At 37.2% G+C, this 11,895-nt stretch overlaps 1 pseudogene; it reads left to right on the plus strand.

Moving 5' to 3' along the window:
* Positions 1–9,618: 9,618 nt before the first annotated feature.
* On the plus strand, positions 9,619–10,575 carry LOC129557250 (abl interactor 1 pseudogene; annotated as a pseudogene).
* Positions 10,576–11,895: the final 1,320 nt, after the last annotated feature.

Consider the following 11,895-nt stretch of genomic DNA (forward strand, 5'->3'; position numbering starts at 1 on the left):
AATTCTTTACGAACTGAACTATGAGGGAAGCCTGCTGCTAAACGCTGCTGATATTTAACAAAGGAGGGTGTGTTCGCTAGGCAGCAGTAAAGGCCACTGAAAGTGACTGCAAGATTATATAGAGAAATATCCGGTTCCCTTTGGCAACATGAAATTCTGGTGGGTTTTGTGAATGAAGTTCTGGTGATCTGTTGGGAAGGTAAAAATAAACCACCATGGGAAGAGGAAGAATGAGGGAGAGATAATGGTGTAAGTATAAGACTTCCAGAAATTTGGGTATGGGAAGACCCAAGATAAGCTGGGAACTGGGGGGGAGGGGTGGTTAAAAGAGGACATTTTTTAAAGATACTGCTGCTGCTGCTGCTAAGTCACTTCAGTCGTGTCCGACTCTGTGTGATCCCATAGACGGAAGCCCACCAGGCTCCCCCTTCCCTGGGATTCTCCAGGCAAGAACACTGGAGTGGGTTGCCATTTCCTTCTCCATTTAAAGATACTAGAGAGATGCAAATATTTAATATGTGTAACAGCAGCCTCAAAAAACAGAGGGAAAACAGTTTTAGACTATTAGGAAAACAGGTTATGTAATCATGAAATTGAATTTGATTAAGAAGAAAATCGGAGAAGGCAATGGCAAGCCACTCCAGTACTCTTGCCTAGAAAATCCCATGGATGGAGGAGCCTGGTAGGCTGCAGTCCGTGGGGTCGCTAAGGGTCGGACATGACTGAGTGACTTCACTTTCACACATTGGAGAAGGAAATGACAACCCACTCCAGTGTTCTTGCCTGGAGAATCCCAGGGAAGGGGGAGCCTGGTGGGCTTCCGTCTATGGGGTCACACAGAGTCGGACACGACTGAAGTGACTTAGCAGTAGCAGCAAGAAGAAAATTTATAAGAAAGAATATTGCCATAGTGAGGGCTTCCTTGGTAGTTCAACAATAAAGAATCCGCCAGCAATGTGGGAGACACAGGTTCAATCCCTGGGTAGGGAAGATCCCCTGGAGGAGCAAATGACAACCAACTCCAGTATTCTTGCCTGGAAACTCCCTTGGACAGAGGAGCCTGGCAGGCTGCAGTCCTTAGGGTTGCAAAGAGTTGGACATGACTGAGCATGCATGGCAGCATATAATTTATATTTCATATGTGTCATTAATAACACTATGTGTGTGTGTCCTGTCCTCAGTCTTGTCTAACTCTTTGCAACACTATGGACTGTGGCCTGCAAGGCTCCTCTGTCCACAGGCTTTCCCAGACAAGAATACTGGAGTGGGTTGCCATTTCCCGTTCCAGGGGATCTTCCTGACCCAGGGATCGAACCCACATCTCCTGCACCTCCTGCATTGGCAGGCAGATTCTTTACCACTGAGCCACCTGGGAAGCATATGCTGCTGTATATATGTATAAATATATATATCAGTTCAGTTCAGTCACTCAGTCGTTATATATACATATATATATATGAAAAATTTAAATTAAATTAAGAATACATTTTTTAATGGTATTTTCAAATTTTTTACTCTTTGCATTTCTGATTTTATAATTTAGTAATATATAACATATAAAAATTTGTATTTATATATATACGTATAAGCATAGCTAGATAAAATTTACAAATAAAAACACTTGAAAGAAATATGTCAAATATAGTAGGTAAGTGGAACTGTGGATTTTTGTTTTAATTTTGTCTTTTTAGAGTTTTTTTACAATAAATGTATACTACTTTTATACTAAAAAATATATTACTCTTAAGAGCGATAATTATAGCATCTAAATTTGTATTTTATTGCTTTGTTATTTTCCTTTACATTATGTGGTATGTGAAGCCACTGTTTAGAGATTTCCTATGGCCTGTCAGCATAAGAACATTGTGGACACATTTGTGAGTTCTCACCATGGAAGAAGCTAAACATAATTATGTGGCATTTCATTAGTTGCTCGTGACTGAGATTCTCTTTCAATGTAAGCTATTGAAAGCTAATATTAGGAAAAAACTTAGAAAACTCTTGGACATATTCAGTAAAATTGAAAGAAGAAATAAACTAATTTTAAAATATTAGGATCTTTGTAAATAATATCAGGACCCAGAAAACAAATTTGACACATCAAAAAATAAATTTACATTAAAAAAGATACAGGTGCTCTGTGGAAAAGTTTAAGGATTCTAACTCTAATTTTTAAAAAAGGTATAATATACATTTATGTAAATCAACAGTAATATAATTCATTAAACTTGATCAATATTTGGCAACATAGTAATATTTATCAAGAGAAATACTTAAAACCCTCTAAAACATTTAATTGTGGCCAAAACAATATCTTCAAGGCTGAGTAACCAGTAATTCAACATTTAGTAATGTATTTTAAGGATATAATAAAAAATTCTTATGAAAATTTGTGCACACACACATATGACATCATTGATTATAATATTAAACTTTGGAATACTCTTAATTTACAGAATTAGTAAAGAAAATTATGCTGTATAATCATTAAATAATGTTGGGAGAATTAAGCCAAGTTTTTAAATAATTTTATTTCCACGGGAAAATATTCACTATAACACAATGTTAAAATGATAGTTCCCTAAACTATATTCAAATACTTTTAATTTTTCAATGTATATAAATATGTGGCATTTGATGAAAACTTATATCTAGAAAAGATTTATTTCTACATGGCTGAGCAAGAGTAACCAGGGTCCTCTTTTTATATAATTAATAGCTGCAAACATTTTATTGAGTCAGAAATACAAAATCTCTTGAGAATATTGGATTAAGATAGGGAAAATTAGGCTTAACATGACCTGGTACAGAATTTGACACCGAACAGCTATGGTGGTAGCTTTTCTAATGTCAGTTTATGTCAACTACAAATGCATTTACCAGAATTCCCTTCCTTAAGTTGAATCTGGATGAAGGTTGGGAAATTTGCTGCATTAATTCCACACTGTAAATCATGGGAATATTTCCCAACCATCAATTCCACTTTGGAAATCATGAGCAGTCTTTGCTCTCACACAGGTCAGTGTAAGGTTATACAATCCTCAGCTGGACCCGCTGTTCCTACAGTTCCTGAGGTTCTCTCCTTCCATTTTATAAACTCCTGAGCTAGTTTCCTGTATGTTTTCATGATGTAGCACGCCAGTTTTTCTACTGGCCACTTGCACTATCTGAATTGAAGATCTGGAGGCAAATAGAGACCAGTGTCTGTTCCAAAGAAAGACAGATTCAGGTTTTAAATTTATACTCATCCTCATGGGTCACTTATTCTCATGGGTTCTAGTTTGTTTCTTTCACACCATGTCCATCTCTTCTTCCCAGCCACCAGCCCTGCTGACCTGTGGCTTTGTACCAGACTCAGATACAACAGATTGATTGACACCAACTGCTTAAATGAACTCCCACAGGTCAGGAAAGGTCTAATCCAACCCTCCAATCTATTGGATCTCAGTAGTTCTGCATCTCTGGGTGAATCCTAAAGAAATACAGCTAAATGTGTTACCCCTGCTGATCTTTCCATTTGTCAATGTTAATACTTCATGTTCAATATACTAATCAGTTTTCACTAATGTCATAATGTATATATGCTCATTTAGCAAGAGAAAATTGTAATTACACTATTGTATTGTCAGTGAAGGAGGACTTGGTGTAAAAAGGCCACTGTTATATAAAGAGTATAAAAATCACATTTCTGAAAAGTAATGTGAAAAGATACCATTGCCTCCCTCCTACTAGATTTTTCTGTCACCTTCCCACAAACATCTATGTTCTTGGGGGAGAGTTTTCTGTCTTTTCTGACATACTTTAAGAATTAGAAACACTTATCCACAGTGGGCTGAAAAGTGGTTTCTGACATCATTTCTATTCTTTCCCTTCTTTGCTTGGGAAACTATTCCTGGGAATCATTGATGTTCTGTTTGAAACCTGACCTAGATATATTCATCTTAACTTCTAATTTTATCACTTCTTGAGGAGTAGGAAGTCTGCTCTTATGACTTTGGATTTTATTCAAGCAAACGCTGTCCTGGAGGGAAATATTCTCAGATGTGTTTCCTTCTGATGTCCATGAGTTTCCTGAAAAAAATCTGAATTGCAGGAGGGCAATAGCTTACAATTGTTTTCTCACTACACATTTGTCTTCATTCTCCTCTCAGTTTGGACAACTCTTTGAATCTCTGGAGGCACGAGGAAAGAAGAAAAGGAGATCTTTGTATATATGATATTTCTTTCTGGAGACATGATTAACTTGTCTCAAGGACAACATTTTTTAAATAAATCGCTTTAGTTTAGACGTGGGTCCATAAATAGTAAGAATTAGAAAGGCCTTGAAGATATAATGTAAAATGAATGTTCTGAATCAGGAAATCAGTAACAACCAGCCCCCTGTTGGAAGATACAAATCTGTTTATTTTTAAAAATTTGAAACAAGAGAAACATACATATAAAATCATGGTTGATCACCCATTTCTATAGGATTCTGAAATATCAAAGTATCAGCTTTTAGAAGAGCTAAACTATGGCAGAGTTTGCTTTGCTATTCACAAAAACAGAGCCTTGCACCTTCTTTGCTTTGTTCCAAATTTTATTGACAGACCTCATCACAGGGCTACCTCAATCTAATTGGGAGCATTTAAATAGTAATAAATATCTAGGCCACCTCATGCGAAGAGTTGACTCACTGGAAAAGACTCTGATGCTGGGAGGGATTGGGGGCAGGAGGAGAAGGGGATGACAGAGAATGAGATGGCTGGATGGCATCACCGACTTGATGGACATGAGTTTGGGTGAACTCCGGGAGTTGGTGATAGACAGGGAGGCCTGGCATGCTGCGATTCATGGGGTCGCAAAGAGTTGGACACGACTGAGTGACTGAACTGAACGGAAATATCTAGGATATTATACTCCATGTAAAGTCAGACAAATCCTCAATTATTGTCTAGATCCATATGGGAAATATCTTCTTACGATACAGATGAACTCAGCCCTGAAAAATCATATAACCGTTTCTTTTCTTTTCGGTCGACTTGCACGGTCTCAGTTTTCCGATCTCAGTTTCCCACCAGGACTGAACCTGGGCCATGGCAGTGAAAGCCCAGAGTCTGAACCACGAGGCCACCAGGGAAATCTCCATTTTTCTCCTTCTTTTCTCTTTTTTTGGACAAGAGAGAATCCGATAGCAAAAACAGCAAATCATTTAGGTATAAAATATGCTTCAGTTACAATAATCTAGTAGATTTAATCATGAAAACATTTGGCCTCTAATTAAAGGACAGAGGTCATTGTATCATAAAATATTGCAAAGGTTTAATGACTACTCAGAATAGAGACCATGCACACTGACTCTGAACTGAGCTATTGCTCCAAGGGGGAAGTACAGGATTACAAGTTACTGCAAACTTCTGGTCACATATTTTTTCAACTGAAACATCTTTTGTGTTAGATAGGTTCAGTTGCCAAATTCTTATTTAAAAAAAAAAAATGTTTTTCTCTTTCACATAACTCTCTTCCTGCGTAACACAGCATGCATGTGTGCTCAGTCATGTCCTACTCTTTGTAACACCATGGACTGTAGCCCACGAGGCTCCTCTGTCCATGGCATTTCCCAGTCAAGAATATTGGAGGGGTTGCCATTTCCTTCTCCAGGTGATCTTCCAATCCAGGGATCAAACCTGAGTCTCCTACATTGGCAGGGGAATTCTTTACCACTAAGCTCCAGGGAAACCCACATTTGCTACTAAGACTTTTTAATTTCATGTTTTGAGGTTTTCATTATTCCTGTATATTTTGTGTAACCCTTGGTAGTTGTGGCAATTTATTTACACTTGCACCTTGAGAAAATATTAATTCATTCTTACATTTTGCAAAGACATTTGTGCATAGGCACATTTTTAAAAATAGAGATGGCAACCAAAAGGGATGTAAGGAATTTTAGGGCTGTTAATGAGCTGGGGAAATTGTCAAAATCAACTTTTACAGACTCTGGGATCTAGTCAAATAGTTACAACTACCAAAAGAAAATTTATTGAAGAAATAGACTTCTGTTTTACAGAAAGAAACACTGTGGCATTTTAAATTGTCCCGTAACTGTGGTGACCATTAGGAATGCAGCCCACATTTCATTGCTGAGGAAATTTGTAGAATGTTACATGATTTCTGATAAGAAGTCCATCATAATTGTTATTCTTATTCCTCTCGAGGTAATTTAATTTCTGGCTCTTTTAACCATTTTTCTTTGTCTTTGGTTTTCTGCTGGTTGATTATGATATACCTAGATGTAGGTTTTAGATTTGGTATTTCATTAAATTTGGAAAATTTTTTATAATTATTCAAATATTCTATATATAAAGTGTGTACATATTTGTTTTTCTTTCTTTTTTTGCTATTATTGTGTGTGAATATTCTATCTTTTGAAAATTTCCTATAGTTTTTGGATCTTAGATCTTTTACATTCTTTTTTTCTTTGCATTTCACTTTGGGATATTTTTATTAACAAATCTTTAAACTCACTATTTCTTTAGCCATGGTGAATATGCTGAACTACATAAAGGCATTTTTCATTGTTTTTATAGTGTTTTGGATTTGTAGCAGTTAACTTTTATCCTTTCTAAGAATTTCCACCTTTCCTTACAGTTCTCATCTATTTTTCATGTTATCCCTTTTATTCCCACTAGACACCTTAACATAGTAATCATAATTATTTAAAGTTTTCTCTCTAATTTCAACATCTGTGTAATATCTGATAAAAGCGTGACTATGATTTTTGTTGAATTTTTGTGTGCCTTATTTTTTTGTCAAAAACCAGACATATTACATAATGTGAATTGAGGTAAATAATGTTCAAATGTGAAGATTTATGCTAATCTGACTAGGAGTTGGCTTTGTTTAATGCTCACTGCAGCTGTAGATTTTAAAGACTCAAATTCTTTTTTTTTTAATTTATTTATTTTAATTGGAGGCTAATTACTTTACATTATTGTATTGGTTTTGCCATACTTTGACTCAAATTCTTGTAGGGCCCCCTTTTTTTCCCCTCTTGACTTTGGGCTTCCCTATGTACTCTTCCTCCGAGAGAGGCTGTGTCTTGTAGCATTTTCACCCATAGTTCACTTTTACGATACTAGAACTGTGTTGGTTGTCTGGTAATATATGAGGGAGTGTGCACATTGTGTAATATTTCAATTAAGTCTCCATATTTCATTGGGTTTGTATTTCTGGCATATGCCTTTCATGAATGTTTTTTCTTGGATAGCATTTCCACACTGTCGGTAAGACAGGAAGGCTCAGTGGCACTGGCCAGGCTCCAGGATAAGGCTCTACGAGAGCCGTTTCTCCTGCAGAGGAAAGCTTTCTATGGAGAAGGCTCTGGATGAGATTTAAAAGGTTTACTCTCCCCTTTACTCTTCCACACCACTTGGGACAGTTAATTCAATCTTCACTTTGACAGCCTAGTAGATTTCCTGGATATATAACCTATAAAAGTGTGCCTAGCCCCTCCCATAGCTGTCTCTGGTGTGGGTCACCAGGAGTGTCTCACTCTCAAGGTAGTCTTATAGTTTGCAGCTCCAGTGGTTACTGTTCCAGGTAAAAGCTTAGTTGTGACACTTTGGATTCTCCTTTCTCACTCAATTTTGGGATGGTGGTTTGTCCTACACATGTGATTTTTCTGATAGGTACGAGAAAACTCATTGAGTCTCTTTTTGCTTCAGTTTTTCTTCTTGTAATGATGAGAGTGATGACTTTTAAGCTCTTTACATTGACACCAAAATTTTAATTTTAATTAAAAGTGTGTTTTTTGATTTCCATATATTTTGAGGTATCTCAAATATTTGGAAAAAAAATTATCTTCCAGATACTTCTTTATACTGATTACTAGTACTCTGAGATCATAATTTGCATTATTTCTTTGGTTTTAAATGTATTAATATGTGTTTTATGACTGAGGATGTTTTCTATTGGTGGTAATATTCTATTCAAGCTTAAAAATGTTTATTTTGCTTTTATTGGATTGTGTATTCCATAGGTGTCAATTGGATCAAGTTAGCTATAAATGTTTGTGCTTTTAATACAATATTCTAAACTATTTCATCTTTCAATGAAAATATCATATAGTGGCTTTCTGTCATCCTTTCCTTCCACATTTGTTACTTGAATAAAGAATTCAGAAGTATCTGGAAGGGTGACTGCAGGGCCTAGAACTGAAAGATTTGCCCTCTGCCCTCTTCAAAATGCCCAAAACTTTCTTGCTGAATTAAGCAAATTACAACTGAATTTCCTTCTTGTAATTTTTTTTTTTAAAGTTTCTGGTCTTCGATTTTTACTAAAAATGTTTAAACTTATTCTCAAACTACAAATTAACCCTATCAAAGTTTATCAATTTTAAACTCACTTGACTATCACAGATAAGAACTTTCATGTAGTCATTTTACTTCCTTATTCAGTATATGGAGATCCCTGGTTCACTCAATGTAGTATAATATTCCAGGATAGAAGGCAAAGTGTTTGTCACAGTCATGCAAATTTGGGAAGCAATGAGTTATATCCTAAGTCACATCAAATTTGTAATGTGTCGCCTGCCATATATCACAGATCCTCAATAATTCTACATGTCTCCTGGGTTATTCAACTAATTAAAGTTTTGATAATTAAGGAAGCATTTCCTATTCTGAGGCTGTCAAACATAATTGTGTGTTAAACGACTCCATAAAGCAACATTTAGCTGGTGACTCTAGTCAAACCTTATATGGTGTCCCAAAGAGGTTCATGTAAAAGCTCTTTTTTTGACTACATTGGCAAACACAAGGTATAAAAAAAGAACACAAGCTGGTTACACTGAGATGACAGGTGTTTTTCCAATTGTATGCTGAAGAGAAAGGGCATCACTTGTCATATCAAATATAACATATTTAAAGCATTATTTTGTAAAGGCACTGTTTTAAGTTTCTTTTCTTTCCTTCAAATCACAAACAAACGTAGTAATTCAGGAGAACTTGACTTCATGAATATCTTTCCCATTGGTGATAGTTTTTAGTTTTCTTCTTTTTGATTGGCAAATTGGTAGGCGAGATGAATATGTCTCAAGATACTATTTTGAATTGGGGCAAATATACATTATAATGCTTTTGTTACTTTGTTACAAACTATGCTACACTCTCATGACAAAGTTCTCCAGTGCCTGAGGTATTTTACGTATTAAAGGACTTCCCTGGTGACTAGTGGTGAAGAATCCACCTGCCAATGCAGGAGACTCCAGTTGGTCCCTGGGTCAGGAAGATCCCCTAGAGTAGGACATGGCAACCCACTCTTGCCTGGAGAATCCCATGGACAGAGGAGCCTGGCGGGCTGCAGTCAATGGGGTCACAGGGAGTTGGACAGGACTTAGGGATTAAACAACAGCAAAAGAGTTATTAAAAGTTGAGACCAACAGTATTTCTTTAAAAAGTTGATCTGTCCTGGAGGCGCCTGCACAAAGTGGATGGAGGAAGAGGAGAAGGTGAGGTCCCACAGTACCCAGTCCGAGGGCGGGCAGGCAGTTTGTATCCAGTTTGATGGTAGCCTCCATGGACCTTGCTGCTGCCTCTGTCTCTGTTGAACAGGAAAGGAAGCATTGCAGAGGGGTGGACAATGGCAGAGCTGCAGATGTTGCTAGAGGAGGAAATCCCCTTTGGCTAGAGGGCCCTGATGGAAGGATACCAGAACCTGACCCCGGTGGCAGACTACTGTGAAAACAACTGCATACAGCTACTAGACAAGAGAAAAGCTTTAGAAGAGACCAGAGCCTACACAATCCTATCCCTGGCTAGTCTTGCTTATCAGATAAATGCATTAGTTAACAATGCTCCAATCCAAGCCTCTCAGCTCTAGGTAATGGAGTTTTCCATCAGACTTGACATTCATAAAGAGAAAGTGGCTCAAATAGAAATTGATATTTTGACCACAAATAAGAATACATCAAGAACTTACAAAATAATAGCTCATGCAAGTTATGTTATGTTCGGAAACCTACTGACCATAGAGTTCTGGATAACGTGGGCCATGGTGTCGAGCATGGGAATAACCAGCTTGCAAGAACTGGCACACTGTTGAGAACAAATCCTACTACTCAGAAACCACCACACCCTCCCGTGTCAGGGTGGGGAACGTTGGGATGAAATATTCCTTACAAAACCCTGGAACTTGTTCAGTCTCCAACAGTTCTTGATGACTACATGACAAGTCCTGCTAGCCTTGGAAGTGAACATAATCCAGCAGGAGAGTTTCTTTATAAGTCAGAGACTAGGGACACATGGTGGTAGCAACAGTATTGGCATTATCTTCACCATGCCCACACCCTCACCACCCACTATTGGACCAGTTACTGACAGTACAACTCCACCCCTGATACCTCCACTGGATGACATTCCCGTGTTTGATGACTCGGCCACCACTGAATTATGAAGTTGAGAAGGCCGCTGTAGTTCGTGTAATGACCCATATGCAGTTGGTGATCCTGCTTGGGTGCCCAAGAATTATATTGAGAAACGTAAGGTACAGGCATCATTGAATTGCTGTAAAGGGAAAGAACTCATTATAGTATTTTAGAGCTGTAAAGAACACCTGGTCCAGTGTTTCTCCACCTTTTAAATAGCCTTGCAAGCCAAGATGATTTAGTTCCCAGATATTCCTAACATGAAGCAAGTGTTCTTTATTTTTTCTTTATTTTTTAATTGGAGTATAGTTGATTGACAATGTTATGTTAGTTTCTGGTATACAGCAAAGTGATTCAGTTAATGTGTGTGCATGCTCAGTCACCTCTGACTCTTTGTGACCCCATGGACTGTAATCCACCAGACTCCTCTGTCCATGGGATTTCCCAGGCAAGAATTCTGGAGTGGGTTGCCGTTTCCTTCTCTATGAAATCTTCCCTACTCAGGCATCAGACCCACATCTCCTGCATTGGCAGGCAGATTTGTTATCAATGAGCCACCAGGGAAGCCTCATGCTGTACAGTAGGTCTTTGCTACTTATCTATTTTATATATACTGGTTTGTGTCTACTAATCCCAAAGTCCTAGTTTATTCCCACCCTAATCTCTTCCCCTTTGGTAAGTATGGGTTTGTTTTCTACGTTTGTGGGTCCCTTTCTGTTTTGTAGGTGGGTTCATTTGTATCCATTTTTAGATTCCATACATATGTGATATTACATAGTAAAAAAAAAATTTTGATCTATTTCAATTTCAAAAGCATAAAAAATTTGTCTATCTCAATTTCAAATGTATCTCAACAAGAAGGACCAAAAAAAGCTCCTTTGTGATGTTTTTTAAAAAAATAACAATTTATAGGATATTTTACTATTAAATTAATATCAGCATATATTAAGTTTATCCTATGCATATTAATGTCATCAAATATGTGTATCTAGAAATTTATGGTTATAATTACAAATAAAAATTATAAAAAATCATTTTCCTCACATTTTAAAGAGATTTATTTCTTTTTATTTCTGGCTGCACTGGGTCTTTTTTCTGTGTGTGGTCTTTCACTAGTTCCAGTGAGGGGGCTACTCTTTGTTTAGGTGCACAGGCTTCTTACTATGGTGGTTTCTCTTGTTGCAGAGCCTGGGCTCTAGGGCATGCGAGCTTACTAGTTGCAGTGGCATGGGAGATCTTCTTGGACCAGGGATCAAACCCATGTCTCTCGCATTGGCAAAGGATTCTTAACCACTGGACCCTCAGGGAAGTCCCTAAAAACCGTTTTTTAACAAGAGGAGTTTTGCTTCATTCTTATATTATTATAAGTGATGGATTGGGTGTACTTCTGTAATTCCTTATAAAACAGAAATTTCCCCTGAGATTATGCATAAAATAGGAGAAATGCATTCTAAAAGCCCTTATGTAGAAGAGCTAACCTACATTCTACACCA

This window comes from Moschus berezovskii, chromosome 7 (assembly GCF_049115385.1).
Source record: "Moschus berezovskii isolate FMDL1 chromosome 7, NW_MosBer_1.0, whole genome shotgun sequence".
NCBI classification, from domain to species: domain Eukaryota; kingdom Metazoa; phylum Chordata; class Mammalia; order Artiodactyla; family Moschidae; genus Moschus; species Moschus berezovskii.